Source organism: Trichosurus vulpecula, chromosome 3 (genome assembly GCF_011100635.1).
Source record: "Trichosurus vulpecula isolate mTriVul1 chromosome 3, mTriVul1.pri, whole genome shotgun sequence".
NCBI classification, from domain to species: Eukaryota; Metazoa; Chordata; class Mammalia; order Diprotodontia; family Phalangeridae; genus Trichosurus; species Trichosurus vulpecula.
Window position 1 is genome coordinate 28,445,499 of NC_050575.1, and position 15,772 is coordinate 28,461,270.

A 15,772-nucleotide genomic window follows, 5' to 3' on the forward strand; every position below is an offset into this window, starting at 1 on the left:
GTAGGAAAGTAGCTGATAGGGAGAAATTGAAGATGTGTGATAGAGTGCAGATGACAGGCTCATTCTGAATGCCTTGTGATTGTCAAAGTAACTTTTAAAATATAAAAACGCTATTTCCCTTTAATTAAATAATTACTTTTTTACTTTTCTTACAGGGGTACAGGGAAATTTCCATAAGGACAAATCTCAGTAGGAACAGGGAATACTATTTGAAGTTGCAGTAAAAAAAAAATCTGTGCAAATAATTGCAATTATTACCAATCTTTGAATTATTTTAATTCTGTTCAGCAAATTTGTGAGGTATCTATTATGTGTAAATCACTGTTAGGTGAACTCCAGAACTACTAAGAATTCATCTCTCTCCAAGTATAGGAATTTACTTAAAAATTGTTATAAATCCTTTGAAAATTCTATTGAAATTGTTGAAATTCATTTATGTATGTACATGAGCATGATTGATTGGGTATGTTTGAGGGTCACTCAACTGTTTATACTATAGATGTATGTACATCAGTACATAATGCCAGTAGTATTACTCATTCCTGTTGCATACTGCGTTAGATTTTAAAGATAAATTTCTCTCAGCTTTTCATTTTACAAACTTTTTGCCTGTTAGTTTTAGTTATATTTACCAGAAATCCAGTATGTGAGATAATACAGAAAACAAATGCTTAGAACTGAAAAGGATCTTAACTCTGTCCAGAAAAAACAACAAATTTTGGCTTTCTAAGATGGAGAAGTGTTATGGGCTCCCGAAGCCTCGCAACTATACTCGGGGTTCCCCCCAAGCCCCAGGCCTTTGCCTAGCAAAGGACCTGATCTCGCAGACAATGAATGGGGTGGGAGCCGAAAGATGGTGAATGACTCCGTTTATTATTTCAGCAAGCAGCACTTTTATATCTTCAGTGACGTAGGTACATTCTTTGGTTACGTGGGTGAAGGACAGGTAAAAATCAATACACCTGGGTACTAGGACCACCCCGACTCCGCCTACTTTCCTCCCCTTCTCTTTCCGGGCTAACCCGAAGCTCCCTGCGGTCAGGCAGTCCAGGCAAAGAACCGGAAACTCCACGTGCTCTGGCAAACTCAGACAGAGAGCTGGAAGTTCCATGCGGTCAAGCAGGTCCGGGCAAAGACCTGGAATTGCTAGGGAGGCAACAAAGGCGAGACCCCTCCTCCTGGCTCCACCCACATCCCAAAGCCCCGAGTCTATCTCAGCAGGCCCCTGGGCCTGGAGATCCGAGGAGGACAGGGCTCAGCTCCAACTCGGCCCATAACAGAGAAGAAAGTCAGGTTTAGCATTAGCAGACCTTAGACGGGACCTATTAACAGTTTTTTCCTTGCATAACCCCATGTGCCATGATGTTAAAAAAAATTGAGAACTGTAAGCTACTAGGACTCAAATGATATTTGATCTTTGGACAAGTGATTTACTCTAGGTTTTAAATTGACACAAACGTTTAGACCTATGGTGATCTGTAATCAAAGGAAAAAGAAAGATCTGCTTGCGTATAATATAATGATGATGTTCAACTCAGAATTGGATGCATTTCTTTGGGTCATGTATTCATAGGATGAGAACAAAGTGCCTTGGAATTAGTTTGTAGAACAGGTGAAGAGCACATTACCACTAGCTAGCCTTGAATTAGCGTAATGGCTATTCGAAGAGAATGGGCCATTGAAATGTGGTGATAGAATTGATAAGACTTGTAAATGTTGGATGTGGTGTGAGGGGAAAGGAAGAATCGAAGAAAACTGAAATTGTGAACCGAAGTGACTGGAAAGGATTATGTTATCCTCAATTGAAATAGGTTTGGAGAAGTGAGTTTAGGGTGTAAGATAGCACATTCTATTGGGAAGATAGCTTGAGATGTTATAGGGTCTTCCAGTCAGAGATACAGTAGACCATGCAATTCCAGACAGATTAAGACTGGATTTAAGAGTCATTTGCATAAGCATGACAATTGAACACTTCGGAGCAGCTGAGACCATCCAGAGGTTGGAGACAGAAGAGGACCTAGCTGTGTATCACCTACTTTGTATACTGTTAAAAGGGGTATTTATGTGCAAATGCCCAGATGACCGATCATGGACAACTTCATATTTTTGAAAGTCATTTAATTTACTTTAAGTTGGATTAATAATGGAGTATTTTTTTTTTTTACTAGTTTAGAGCAAGCTTTAGAACTTCTTATAGTCAAATTGTTCATGTTGCTGATTAGGGGTATTTTCCCCACTTAGAATTATATTGCATTTTTAAAAATTTAGACATTTAAATTTAGATTTTTGTTTCATGCCAATGTAGGCTATGAACCTGACTGAGCTAACTGAAATAAATGCATTAATACACTTAGGCCTTAGCATCGCTAGGTTTCATTGTCTTAGAGGTGTTCTGATACTCGTTTTACCTTTCAAGTCAGAGTCATCTGAGTATTTCAGTCTATATCAAGTTAAAAGCCTAGCTAGCTTTTCCTAAGTGCTTAGGTGGTTCTTAGCAGGAACTTACAGGGAAAACTGATTAGTATGTGTGTTCTCCAGGAGTCCTGAAGTATCCAGTAAGAAGTCATTCATAAATTATGATGATGTTGACTTTTAAGCCCAGCTGGGAGCTACCCACTCCTTAATGGCTTTTGTGTTCATTTTGTCATATAACAAAATGAATGATAATAATATAAAGGCATTGTTAGCCCTCAGTATGCAGAAGGTGTACAATGCCAGGTGTAGTGCCTGATGATAGCTCATTATAATTTATTCATAGTAGAAGATACCAGGACTGCCAGTCTAATCGCCATACCTCACAGAGGTTCAGAGCAAATGGGGTAGCTCGAAAGAGCGTATTGTACCTTTACCTGAGTTTTCAGGTGTTTAGTAAGTGAAAGAAGTCCATAAATTTTCTAGGGGATTACCTTTAGGGAAGAAAATATCTAGGTCTTCAATGATTGTTTTTAGGTTCTTAAAACTAATGAAATAGTGAAGGGATATTAAGAGAGATGGGTCTGGTAGAGAGTATATAATCCCCATGATCCATCCTAAGTGTCCTAGGGGTAAGAAGGTGCAGCAATTTCAGGCAGGTGTTGCAGGTACACAAATATGGTTCTGCCATAATCTTCTAATTACACAATTACACTCTGTCATAGCCTGTAAATAGACCACCCAAAACCATTGGCTTATTCTCACTTAGCGTATTGTTCTTTTTAGCTTTCTTTGACACCTCTTATCCAGGACTAATGATTTCTCCTTTCCATAAGAAACAGTGTGGTGTATTGTGGAAAATGTATCATACTCATTCTGAAGACCCTGCTCTAACACTTGCTGAAGAAATCACTTAACTTCTCTCTGTGCTGAGGTTTCCTCATGTATAAAAACAGAAATAAAGTTACTGGAACTATATGCCTTGCAGATATTACTATTATTCCATTGAAAATAGAGGTAAGAAGAGAGCAGGAGAGCTTTTGTAGCATCTAACAAAATATTTACTTTCTGATCTTATAAATCCACCATGCTGAAGCCTTTCCTGGAGGTCAGTATTCCATAGACACCAGTAGAGTGCTGAAGTTGTATACAACACTGAACTGTCAACCTTTGTTTTTACTCTGTGACCAGCCCACCTCCTTTGCTAATTGTGCATTTTCTGGGTAATATTTTTTGTACCACTTCTTTTTGCACAAGTAATCACTGGTAATATAGCCTCTCCGTTGCCCTTTGGAGATTTTGTTCCAGGATTAGCAGTCACATAGCATCCCTGGGGATATATCTTTTAAAAACTAGGTTTTTGTGTCATGAAGCAGTTTGGAATTGTTTTAAGTGCAGTATGGTTTCCTAAACGCATTTTTGTACTCTTTATTATTCAGTTATGGGCCCAGCTACTTGTCCATTTCTAGATCATGTCCAAGATAAATACACTGATGATTATCGACAGGCACATCATCATCCATTTAGTTTTTCCTGTACCGATTGTCAGGGTTGACCTATCTTGAATAGTTAGATATGTGGGTTTGATGCAGTCAGTTTTATAATTTGCAAACTGGAGCATCTAGAGGAATTTACCCTATAGGGAATCCTTCTTCCACTAGTACACTCTGCATGATAACTTCTATAACTTAGGTGAATGCCTTTGAAAAACATAACATTTGTTTTTATATATTGCTTGGACAGGATCAGTGAACAAAATGAGCTTGCAGTTGCTTCTATCAAAGTATTATCTATGTGTTTAACTTTATTTATAAGACACCTCAAGGGGCAGCCTGATACAGTATTTATAATGCTGGCCATGAAGTCAGGAAAACTTGGCTTCAGTTTTTGTCTCTGAAACACCCTGGCTATGTGACCCTGGCCAAGTCACTTTTGCTCTCAGTGCTCCAGGCAACTCTTTATAAAACTCTTAAGTTGCAAAGAAAGTGCCAGTCTGCATTGGTAGAGAAAATTCTTCATTAGGAGCAATGGTCTTTATCTTATTGGAATAGAGCTGTCAAATTAAGGCCATGTTTTTCTGTACTGAGTGAAATACTTTTAAATAATCTACAGATAATAAATGTGGAAGAATTTTTGTACCCCTTGCACCTTTTTGGTCCATTGAGTGACTGTGAAGATGTTTCCTGTAGGAAAATATTTCCAAAAGCCTACTTATTCTCATACTTTTGTCAGATTCAGAAGCAACATTGATTTTAATATGATTTGCTACTCAGTAAGAAATTTGGCTAATGTGATATTTTTGAGACCTGAATTTAGGAGTATATTAAGTCTAATTTGGTTTATCTTTGCTATTTTTAAGGTTCATTATTCTAAAAGCTAGAATTTTTCATCCATGAAACCTTTACTGAGCATGTGCTAAGTATATCACCTATTTTTTTCTTAGCATAAAATTGCATTCTTTTCTCTGCTATCAAGTAATAACTACCAGAAATTTCAATGTAAGCTCCTTGTAACCAGGAATTATTTCATTTTTGGTATTTGTATTCCTGATGTCTGGCAGTGTCAGCATTATAGCAGATACAAAGATACATAACCCTTGCCCTTAAGGAGCTCATATTCTAGTATTAGAGCTTATAATTTGTTGGATAATAATGATTACTCATCTTTGTACTACTTTAAAGTTGCAAATTTTTTTGCCTATGAGAATTTGTCAAGTAATAGTCCAGGTATTAGCCTCATTTTACAGATGAGGAAACTGAGGTTCAAAAACCATTACTTTCTTGTAGTCTTAAATTCATAAATCATAACCAAGATTTAATATTTATTGAATCTAGTAAATCTGATCTGTCAAGTCACAAGTCCTTTTTAGCAAATGAGTCTTAGAACATAATGAAATTATATGTGGAATTTGTAATTTGTAGAATGTGCCTCTTGTCTAGGCAGTTGAGAATCTAAAAGAACTCAAGCCAGAATCACAAAATATCCTCCCTTCTGGTAAGTGATATTTGGTGTGGGGACTGCTAGGACTGGAGATGGGGTAGAGACCAGCTAAAAGCACAGCAGTAACTTTTAACTACAAGACTAGTAAGAAATAGTACTTAAAATCCAATGTGCCTGTTATGAGGTATGTAACTCTGTGTTTATTTTTTCACACTCAGAGTTATATTGCTACAATAGGCTTGGCACTGCAGATGTAAAATATCTTGCTGTTTCCTTGCCTTTTTACACTTAACAATTTAAAATTAGTATTTTGTATAGTACTTAAAATTAATTCTTTATATGTAGGATTATCAGGTCATTGTCTCAAATGCTATCTTACAAAGGCTTCTTTACACTGTGAGGTCGAACGGGAGTATTGGAAGAAATTCTGACTTCTTTTGGAGCTGTACCTGAGAAGCTCAGTGATTCTCCAGAAGGAAATCTTATTGATAGAAAGAAAAGGCAGTTCACTGCCATCAAATCACAGCTTTGTAATTTCTAGAATTGTACCATGCTTGAAACTAAAATAGTTATTGGTTTTGTTATGCAAAAGCCATTAAGAAAATACATTTAGGGTTAATAAGAGCATGTAAAGATCATCCAAGTGGATACTCCCTTAAATACCACTTTTATTAGGAGCATTTTTCATTGAAAATCAAATCAGGAGGAAAAAGAACATTTGTGCAAAAAACCTATATATTTGGTCAGTATTTAGCAACGCGCCATTATTGGAAATTGCATTAGGTTTAAAATGTTGGTAATGATAAGTTCAAGTCATGATTGCATTGTTGAATGTATCTTAAGTACTTAAGTTTGATAGGTTCTAGAACAACACGCACTGTGAACTACAAAATACCTGTATTCTCAAGTCAGTTCTGCCAGTAACTTCTTATATAAACAAGACTGAATAGCTCAACAAGTTTTTATTTCTCACCGTGTGCCAGGCACTGTGCCAAGTACTAGGGATATAAAGACAAAAGAGAAATAGACCCTGCCCTCAAGTGGCTTACGTTCCGATGTTAGAAACATACACGTACATGTTGTTCATTCATTTCTGTCACGTCTGACTCTTTGTGACCCCATTTGGGGTTTTCTTGGCAAAGACTCTGGAGTGGTTTACCATTTCCTTCTCAGCTCATTTTACAGATGAGGAAACTGAGGCAAACAGGGTGAAGTGACTCGCTCAATGAATGTCACACAGCTACTGAGTATCTGAGGCTGGATTTGAACTCAGGTCTTCCTGACTTTAGGCCCAGTACTCTATCCACTGAGCCACCTTGCTGCTCTGTGTGTGTGTGTGTGTACAAAGTGCATGCAGAACATATACAAGGTAACCTTTGTGGGGGAGCCTTGTGCAGAAGATGATGAATGAGTTGAGACTTGATGAAGTCAGGGATTTCAAGAGGTGAACACAAGGAGGAGAGGAGTGCTGGGCGTGCAAGATAGCCAATGTAAAGGTATGGCGGATGAAAGGTACTGTTTGAGGAACAGCAAGGATGCCGTTCGACTGGATTGTTGAGTGCATGGGTGGGAGAAATGTTGAAGGAAAAAAAGAATTTTAGGAGGCAATGGAGTTAAGTGACTTGTCCAGAGTCACCCAGCTAGTAAGTATTTGAGGCTCCATTTGAATTCCAGCATACGGATCCAAATACCTACACATTTAATTGACAGGTATTACACATATGGGGTATTCCAGAGGTCGTAATGAATTTCTGGCACATTAGTTATCTCTGGTGTAAAAGATATCCCTAAAATTTCCCAAAGGATGTGACGAGCGACTACTCGTCGGCATTTCATTCAACAAATGTTTATTAAGTACCAGTTATGTGCAAGGCGCTGCCATTTCCTGACGGAACTCCTGGGCCATGCCTTTACCTGCTCCACCTGGACCTCAGGGAGGACCTTCCCCAGCCTGGCTGCCTCAGCACAACTCTCTCCAACTAATGATATGCCACCTGGACTCTCCTTCCTCAGTGGTCAGCATACCCTCACCTCCTCATACTCTGTCCCTGTCCCAGTAATCCTGAACCTCTGGAGGCTGATATACAAATCCTGTTCCTCATCACCAGTTGCCTATTTGCTTACTCCTCTTCAGTCTTTCCTTTCCCTTAGATTTCACACTCCAGATTTGCATCCCCCTTCCGCTATGCTGTCTGGAATACCTGATACATAATTAATAAATTTGTTTTTATCTGACACTTTTTCCTTTCTCCTGTATTCTAGGACTTCTGGCTTCGTCGTGCTATCACTACATCCCTAGATGCCTAATATTATACTTTCACTCTCCCCAATCCAGCAGATTTCCCCCTGTATCAGCCTCACTCTCACTAATCTTCAGTTTCTATCTGTCTACAGGCTGCTTCCTTGTAGCCTAACCACAACTGTATCTCTCCCTTCCTTTAAAAATTCTCATTGGGTACCCCCCCCCCCAACATCTTCTGTTTCTACATGCAGTATGTATACACACACACATGTACATACACACATCGCCTTCCTTTTGTGGATAAGCTCCTTGAGAAGGCTGACTAGAGTTGGTGCCTCCACTTCCTTTCCTTTCTCTTAACTCTGCAGTGTGACTCTGATCTCATCAGTTACCAATAATCAAGTCTTAATTGCCAAATCTAATGGCCTTTTCTCACTTCTAACCCTCCTTCATCTCTTTGTAGCCTTTGGCACAGTTGAGCACTTTTTGGTCCCTCTAGGTTTTTGTGATACTGCTACCTCCTGTTTCTCTTCTACCTGTCTGACTGCTTCTTCATCTAGGTTATGCCCACCAATCATAGGTAAGTGGCTCTGGACTTTCTTTTCATCTCATTAGCTTCCATTGATTCAGTTTTCATCTCTGTGGAAATTTCCAGATCTCTCTCCTGACCTCCATCTTTGCATCTAACTACTTCCTGTATGTCTTGAAGGGATATCATATAGCCATCTCGTACTCAACATGTGCAAAACAACTTATATTTTCTGCTAAATCCCTACCCTACCGTGCCCCGCCCCCAATTTTCCTAGTACTGTTGAGGTTACCCCTATTCTCCCAGTCACCTGAGTTTACAACCGCAGTGTCATCTTGGACTCCTCACTTGCACCCATCTTTACAATATCTCTCATTTATTCATTTCTTTTCACTCATGTGGCTATCACTCTAGTGTAGGCCCTCATCACCACTTACCTGGACCATGGCAATAACCTGGTTGGTCACTCTCAAATCTCTCCTGACTCTAATTTATCCTCCATTCAGCTGCCAAAGTGATTTTCCTAAGGCCCAGGTCTGACCATATAAAACTCTTCCTCTGTCCTGCCCTCTCCCCAAACTCCACTGGTTCCCTGTGATCTCCAGCTTCAAACATAAAATATGCTGACATTATAGCTCTTCACCACGTGGCTCCTTCCAGTCTTTCCGGTCTATTACATTTTATTCCCCTCACTTTTCCTCTGTGTTCCTATATAGGCCTATGTGCTGTTCCTCAAACTCTATCTCTTGAATGACTTTACTGGCTGTCCCCCATGCCTAGCATTCTCCCTTTCCTAGCTTCCCTGCTTGCTTCAAGATTAATTACAAATGTTAACCTTCTGCGGGTAGCTTTTCCGAGTCTTCTGTATGTTTCCTACCTATTGCCTTTCTTTTGAGATTACCGTCCATTTATACTGAACATATATGTATGCACACATCTATTTCAACTTAAGTACTTATATCTACATGGCAGCTAGGTTGGGGAAAGGATATAATAATTCAGTTAAGAGATAATGAGGATCTAAATTGGGGTGATGGCAATATGAATGAAGAAAAGGGGACTGATGTAAGAAATATTGGGGTAGAATCAACAGGACTTGGCAACTTGTTGGATATGGTAAGTAAAAAGAGGATGAGGGCACATGGTAGGTACCTAACAAGCAAGCTCAAGGACCCAGGTGGAGGGATTTGGCTTAGCAGGACATGGGCCACTTTGTTCTAAGGAGAAGGGTTAAGATGTAAGAGAGGTTTAAAGTTGTGGAGTACTTGGGAGATGAGAGAGTTTATAACAGTTATAATCAGTTCCAGGGCTGTCCAACCTTAGGTTATCTTAGGGCCACATTAAAATAAAATAATTATTCGAGGGCTGCACCCAGAATAAAAAATACAGTACACTAATAGAAAGTGGGGAAACGTGAGTCATCAATACAACAGGCGAAGGCACGAAGCATGAGAACAAACACAAAACAACAAAGTAACAACACAACAGTATAAAGGTAGGTGCATACTGACGAGTCTGCATTGTACAGATGGAATGCATCCCACAGACGGATTGAAAATTCCATGCGATATGTTCCGTCCATAACACTGCTTAAAAACACCAAAGAAAATGTACATCAACGTGATTATTAGTCATGGAATTAAAAAAATCTAATATGCATTCCATGCAAATTATTATTTTATTTTTTCACTTGTGAAAATTAAAACCCAGAGGTGGGCCGCATAAATCCGCACCGCATGTGGCCTGAGGGCCATATTTTGGACAGCCCTGATCTATTCAGTAAAGTAGGGGTGGGTCATCTTAGAGAGGGGGTAGAAGGTGTTCTGTGGAGTAGTAAGTACTGACTGATGAGGTAATGGAGTTGGTATATGACATGATATGGTAGAATATTCACTAGGCCTTAGCATAGTGGCTGTCATTGTCTCTTTATGTGACTTTGGGTCTTCTCTGTATTTCTTTCCTTGAGAGATAGAAATATAGTTGACCAGATTGAGTGCTCTGAGTCAGGAACACCTGGGTTCAAGTGCTCTGACATATACTATGTATGGGATACATATACTAATGTGGGAAAGTTATCTAACCTCTCCACACTCCAGGCAACACTAATGATCTATATCTGTGGAGGGAGTTTCCACACTGGAAATTCACAAATTGATGAAGTCATAGGTCTAGGTTTAAAAAAAAAATTCTTCATTTGCGACTGAGGGTTAAGATCAGTCTTGTGTACTTCATAGTAGTGTTGTGAGCCTGAAATAAGAAAAGGATAGAAGGATATGGGCTGGGACTGGACTTTTCTATGCAACTAGGAGCAGGGGTGGGGAACCTGCAGCCTTGAGGTCACATGTGGCTCTCTAGGTCCTCAAGTGTAGCCCTTTGAATCCAAACTTCACAGAACAAATCCTCTTAATAAAAGGATTTGTTCTGGACTCCGTCAAAAGGCAGCACCCAGGGACCTAGAAGGTTACATGTGGCCTCGAGGCCACAGGTTCTCCACCTCTGACTAAGAGTTTTAAAGTATTGTGTAGAGCACTGAGAGATTAAGTGACTTACCGAGAGTCACATAGCCATTAGAAGAGACAAGATTTGAACTAAGTCTTCCTAGGTACACAAATGCAAGGGGTTAGCATATAGTTGGGGGAAAGACATCAGTTTTTTAAAAGAGATTGTGTACTTAGGTGTATACCAATCAGGCTTTCATGAATCTTATATTGATAACTAGCTTGGAGTGGACATGGAGAGAAGATGATATGGCCTGAGAAAGAAATACAGAAATTGAATCCCTAAAAGGTAACTTTTTGTACCCTTTTAATTCCTAGTTACTGATCTGAATTCTTACTCATAATTTTTTTATTTTGCTCTTTGTTCCAGAGTGCTCCTTTTCTAAAGCAAATATATTTGGATGATTGTGAATTATCATAATTTTCTAACTTATAGGTTTCCTTCTTGTTTCAGTTGAGTTCCCTAATGTGATGATGCTGTGAAAGGAATATTTAATTTTTATCTAATCCTAGTTTATGTGTATATTATGTCTCCTTAAGACTGATTAAACAACAAACCAGTAAGGTATGGCCCGGGAGAGACATCATGGCATAGGGGATACAGGTCTTGAAGCCAGGATGATATGTATTCAAAGCCTGTCTCTGACACATACTGGCTGTGACCTTGGTCAATTGGATAAGATGTGCTAGTCTGTGCTGGCAGGGGGAGCTTCCTCATGGGAGAATTTCTTATGTCATTGAAATCGCAGGTACCCCTCCCCCCAAAAATGATAGGGAAGAGAGAGTAAGATGATGGGAATAAGGCAAACTTACTTTGTGCTTCAATATAGAGCTTTCTTAATTCTTTGGCTAACATACTATTTCTGGGGTGGTTATGGAGGTGATGTCATAGGAAGGATGCTCTGGCAGTTGCTAACAAGTGGGAAAGGCTTCAAGTAGGAACTATACATTTTGTTCTAGGAATAGCCTAGTTAAGTTTGGGAAAACCTATCACCAGTTTGGGATGCTAAGGTGATAAATGTTTTTTTGCAGTAATGACTAACAAAACTATCTATAGTAGTGTGGATAATAAGGCTTGTAATCTGCATAAATGGAAGGTAACACTCACATGCATGAAATACTTAAAGTAGTGAAAGTAAGCTTTCATCACTATAGAAGTATGTTTTTTGTCTCTTGTTAATTTATTATTTTTCCACTTAATAGTATTTTATTTTTTCCAATGACATGTAAAGATAATTTTCAACATTCACTTTTTTAAAATTTTTGAGTTCCAAATTTTTTTCTTCCTCCCTCTTCTCCAAGACAGCAAGCAATCAAATGTAGGCTATATAGCGAAAGTATTGACAAAATTAGGGGAAACTGTTCATTTAGAACAGTTAACATGAACTCCTTGGGGATTTATGATGATAGTCCAAGGGGTTTGTGCTAAAAACTCTTTGTTGGCACCTTAACCAATAAATAGTTGCCCAATTATAGCAAATATATTTTTCCTCTGTGACAAACATGTGCATGTTTGAAGCATTATAGGCTTGTTTCTACAGCAATTAGCTGTTATGATCATGTGCACAATGTTTGTATTTCTGAAGCAGTTACATCAAATTCTGAGAGTTTCTGACAATGTTCTTGCAGTTTCTCTATTATCAAATTGTTTCCAAACTACCACATACTTTGCCATTTGAGTGCAAACTGCTAGCAAATGGTCTGACATGTGTACTTATCCTCATTTGCATTCTGTACGCTGAACCATAGTACCTTTCTCATTCCCCTCTGTTAGCATGTAAGTGTATCTCATCGGCAGTGTAATCCTGTGTTCGAGATGTTATGGATGTTTGTGTTATTGCAGTGCAAATGCCATTCTGTTTGAAAATGTTGCTCATGCTGGCTTGAACAGTATAAGCCATCTTGAAACCATCATGGATCATCACAAATGTTTTTGTAGAAACAAACCTCACATTGCCTCTCATTGAGTTTACCTCTTTAAGACTATTTGCCTATTTAAACTTAATTCTCCACTTATGTTACCATTCTTATATCTGGCAGATTTTCACATACGTTGGTTGGCAACATTGGTCAAGTTGATCAGTAGTTTCCGTGAGAATGTAGTTGGTATGTGAAGTCATTTCAGAAGATTCTTTCCTTTTGAAGGTTAGTTTATATGTAAACTTTTGTTAAAAATGAGGAATGTGAGGGAATACTACTGTGCTGTAAGAAATGATGGGTAGGTTGATTTTAGAAAAACATGGAAAGACTTGCATGAAATTAAAGCGTGAAATGAGCAGAACCAAGAGAACATTGTATATAGTAACAGCAGTATTGTTCGAAGAATAACTGAACGACTAAGTTATTCTGAGTATCATAAATACTCAAATTAAGTACAAAGGACCTATGAAGGAAGGTGCTATCCACTCCAGAAAAAGAACTGATAATACATTCGTACATGGCATGGTTTTATATATCTATATATTTATGTTAAATGGTGGCCTTCTCTAGTGCAGGGGAGGAAGACAGTTTAGAACTTAAATGGAATAAAAAATAAATAAAATTTTAAAAATACATATAAATATATACTGATATGTTTAAATACATAATAGAGCCCTAATAAAATAAAATAAGCTAATTTGTTGGATAGGCAATGAGAAAAAATGAGGCAATATATACTATTAAACCTTTAGTGCATTTATCGTTTACTGCAGCGCTTGTCATTAGCTAGTATAAAAGTAAATATTTTATATTGTTAATTAGTTATTTTCATTGATTAGTTAGGTGGCCAAAAAATAAAAAATGAATTTCCATCTGCAGCAAGAGAACTTGTAAATTCTCCTACCATTTTCTACTCTACATTTGTATGGGTTAGCATTTTCATTTTTTGTTTTAAATCAGAATACAGAAATAAAGTGGAAACAGATCTAAGATTGTTTTTGGTGATGAGCCAAATATTGCAAACCTTTATTAAAATAAAAAAACAAGTATCGAAAGTAAGTTTATCTATGATTTTTATATTATGTTAAACATTCCAACTTGGAACATTTCATATTTAATTTGTAGTCAACAAAATTTAAAAAATAAAGAAATTTAATGTGATGTAATTGCAGATAATAGTAAGCATATGAGGTCTTGATGGATTACTTCTTTTAATTCTTACAGAATGTCCTATGTAAGATATTTGTAGTTATTTTGTAATTAAGGTTTTACAATTTTATGTTTAGATTTTTTTATAATTATAGGGAAAATAACATTTTTATTATATAATTACATACTGTAAATTTTAATGTGGAGCTCTTTTGGGTAAAAGTTATCAATTTTGTTGTAAGCATTTAATAAATCAATCTAAAAGAATAGTATGAGTATATTAAATTGCACTGGGGGTTAACAGTTCTTTTTTGTTGAAACAAGTTCTCAGAACAAAAAATATTGGGAACTGTTGAATTAGATGAACACAAATTTTTCATGAGTCTGACTAATAGAATCAGTTCTCTAAATACAAACCATTTTCAAATTGGATTTTTTTTTACCATTAAAGCTAGAAAAAAAGACGCCATTCAAAATCATATAAAAACCTAGAAAAGAGACAAATGAAAGGACAATTGTGTGCGTGCCTGTGCATTCACTATATTCACTGTGTACATCATCAGTTAAAAGTTGCCTAGCACATGCCTGGTGCATAGTTATCAATGAGCTTGTTATTCTTCTTTGTTTCTTTTCCCCTAATATTATTTAATTCTTGCAATTAAGAGAAGCCTTGTTGATAGCTTTATGTCAGATAATTATAATCATAGACTATATATAGTACTTAGAAACTTTTCAGACCTGTGTTTAACATTCTCACAGCACACAGCATTTTAATAGTTCATAGATCTAATTTTAGCCAATGTTAAAACATGACTTTACCTGTTTATTTTTCAGAAATGTCTTTAGATAGGTGTAAATAATGAAAGAATTTGTGCTCAGATCTACTTAATGCCCTGTGGCTATCTTCCCCTGGGAAATGCTTCTGCCATCTGGTGGCCAAATGTGTAAATATTGATGACAGTTACAGTATTTTTTTAAAAGCATTTATTGAATGCTTATAATTCTGGGCCATCTCCAGTTGTCCTGATCTATATCTGGCCACTGGACTCAAATGGCTCTGGATGAGAAAGTGAGGCTGGTGACTTTGCACAGTCTTCCCTCACTTAAATCCAATTTACTTGAATGTTATGGCATCATCTCCCTGATGTCAAGGTCCTCTTAGAGAAAGGACAAACAGCAACCTCTTTGAGTAGAAAAGGAGCTGCCCAGCAGGGACCAAACTGGAATTGGACACTTAGATAACGCAGCTTTCTTCCTTTCCTTTCTTTCTTAATTTCTTTTCCTTTCTTTCCTTTTCTATCTTTCTTTTCTTCTTTCTCTTTTTCTTTCCTTTTTCTCTCTCTCTCTTTCTCTACTTCCTTCCTGCTTGCTTTCTTTCTCTGCCCTCTGTCCACATAGGATGTGGACCCCTTACCTGGGGGTGCTCCGCCCAAATGGAATGTAAATTTTTATCCCTGAAACTTTTTTTTTAACTTTTCCCAAAAGGTAAATTATTATTTTGATTCTTTTTAAAGCCATTTTTCTCTTTCTTAAAGACCAGCTTTAAACCCATATCACTCTGGTGTTGATTGGCCACCTATAGGTCCCAGGCCAAGCCCTACTTGGTCATTGTTTGGGTCCTGATTGGCTCAGAATGAATGTAAATAGCAATTGTTTCTGTTTGGCCAGAAACCTTGAGGGTCTTCCCCTCCCAGATTGGATCTTTTTTTCTTTTTGACTAGGTAAAGGGGCCATTCTCTGCCTCATTTCTTTTTTTTCTGCCTCATTTCTTATTAAGTCTTAATCACTGTTGCCTCAGTCAAACTGAGACCTGTTAAAGACCTTAGCTTGAAAAGGCCCAGATCCCCCATTGCATCCTGGGCCATCTCCGGTGGTCCTGAACTATATCTGGCTACTGGACTCTGGTGGCTCTGGAGGAGAAAGTGAAGCTGGTGACTTTCCACAGCCCTTCCTCACTTAAATCCAATTCACTTTCATGTCATGGCATAACCTCCCTGATGTCATGGTCCCCTTTGAGAATGAAGGACAAATAACAATCAGGCTCTTTAATTAACTGCAGACCTTGTTTAAATTCACAGTTAT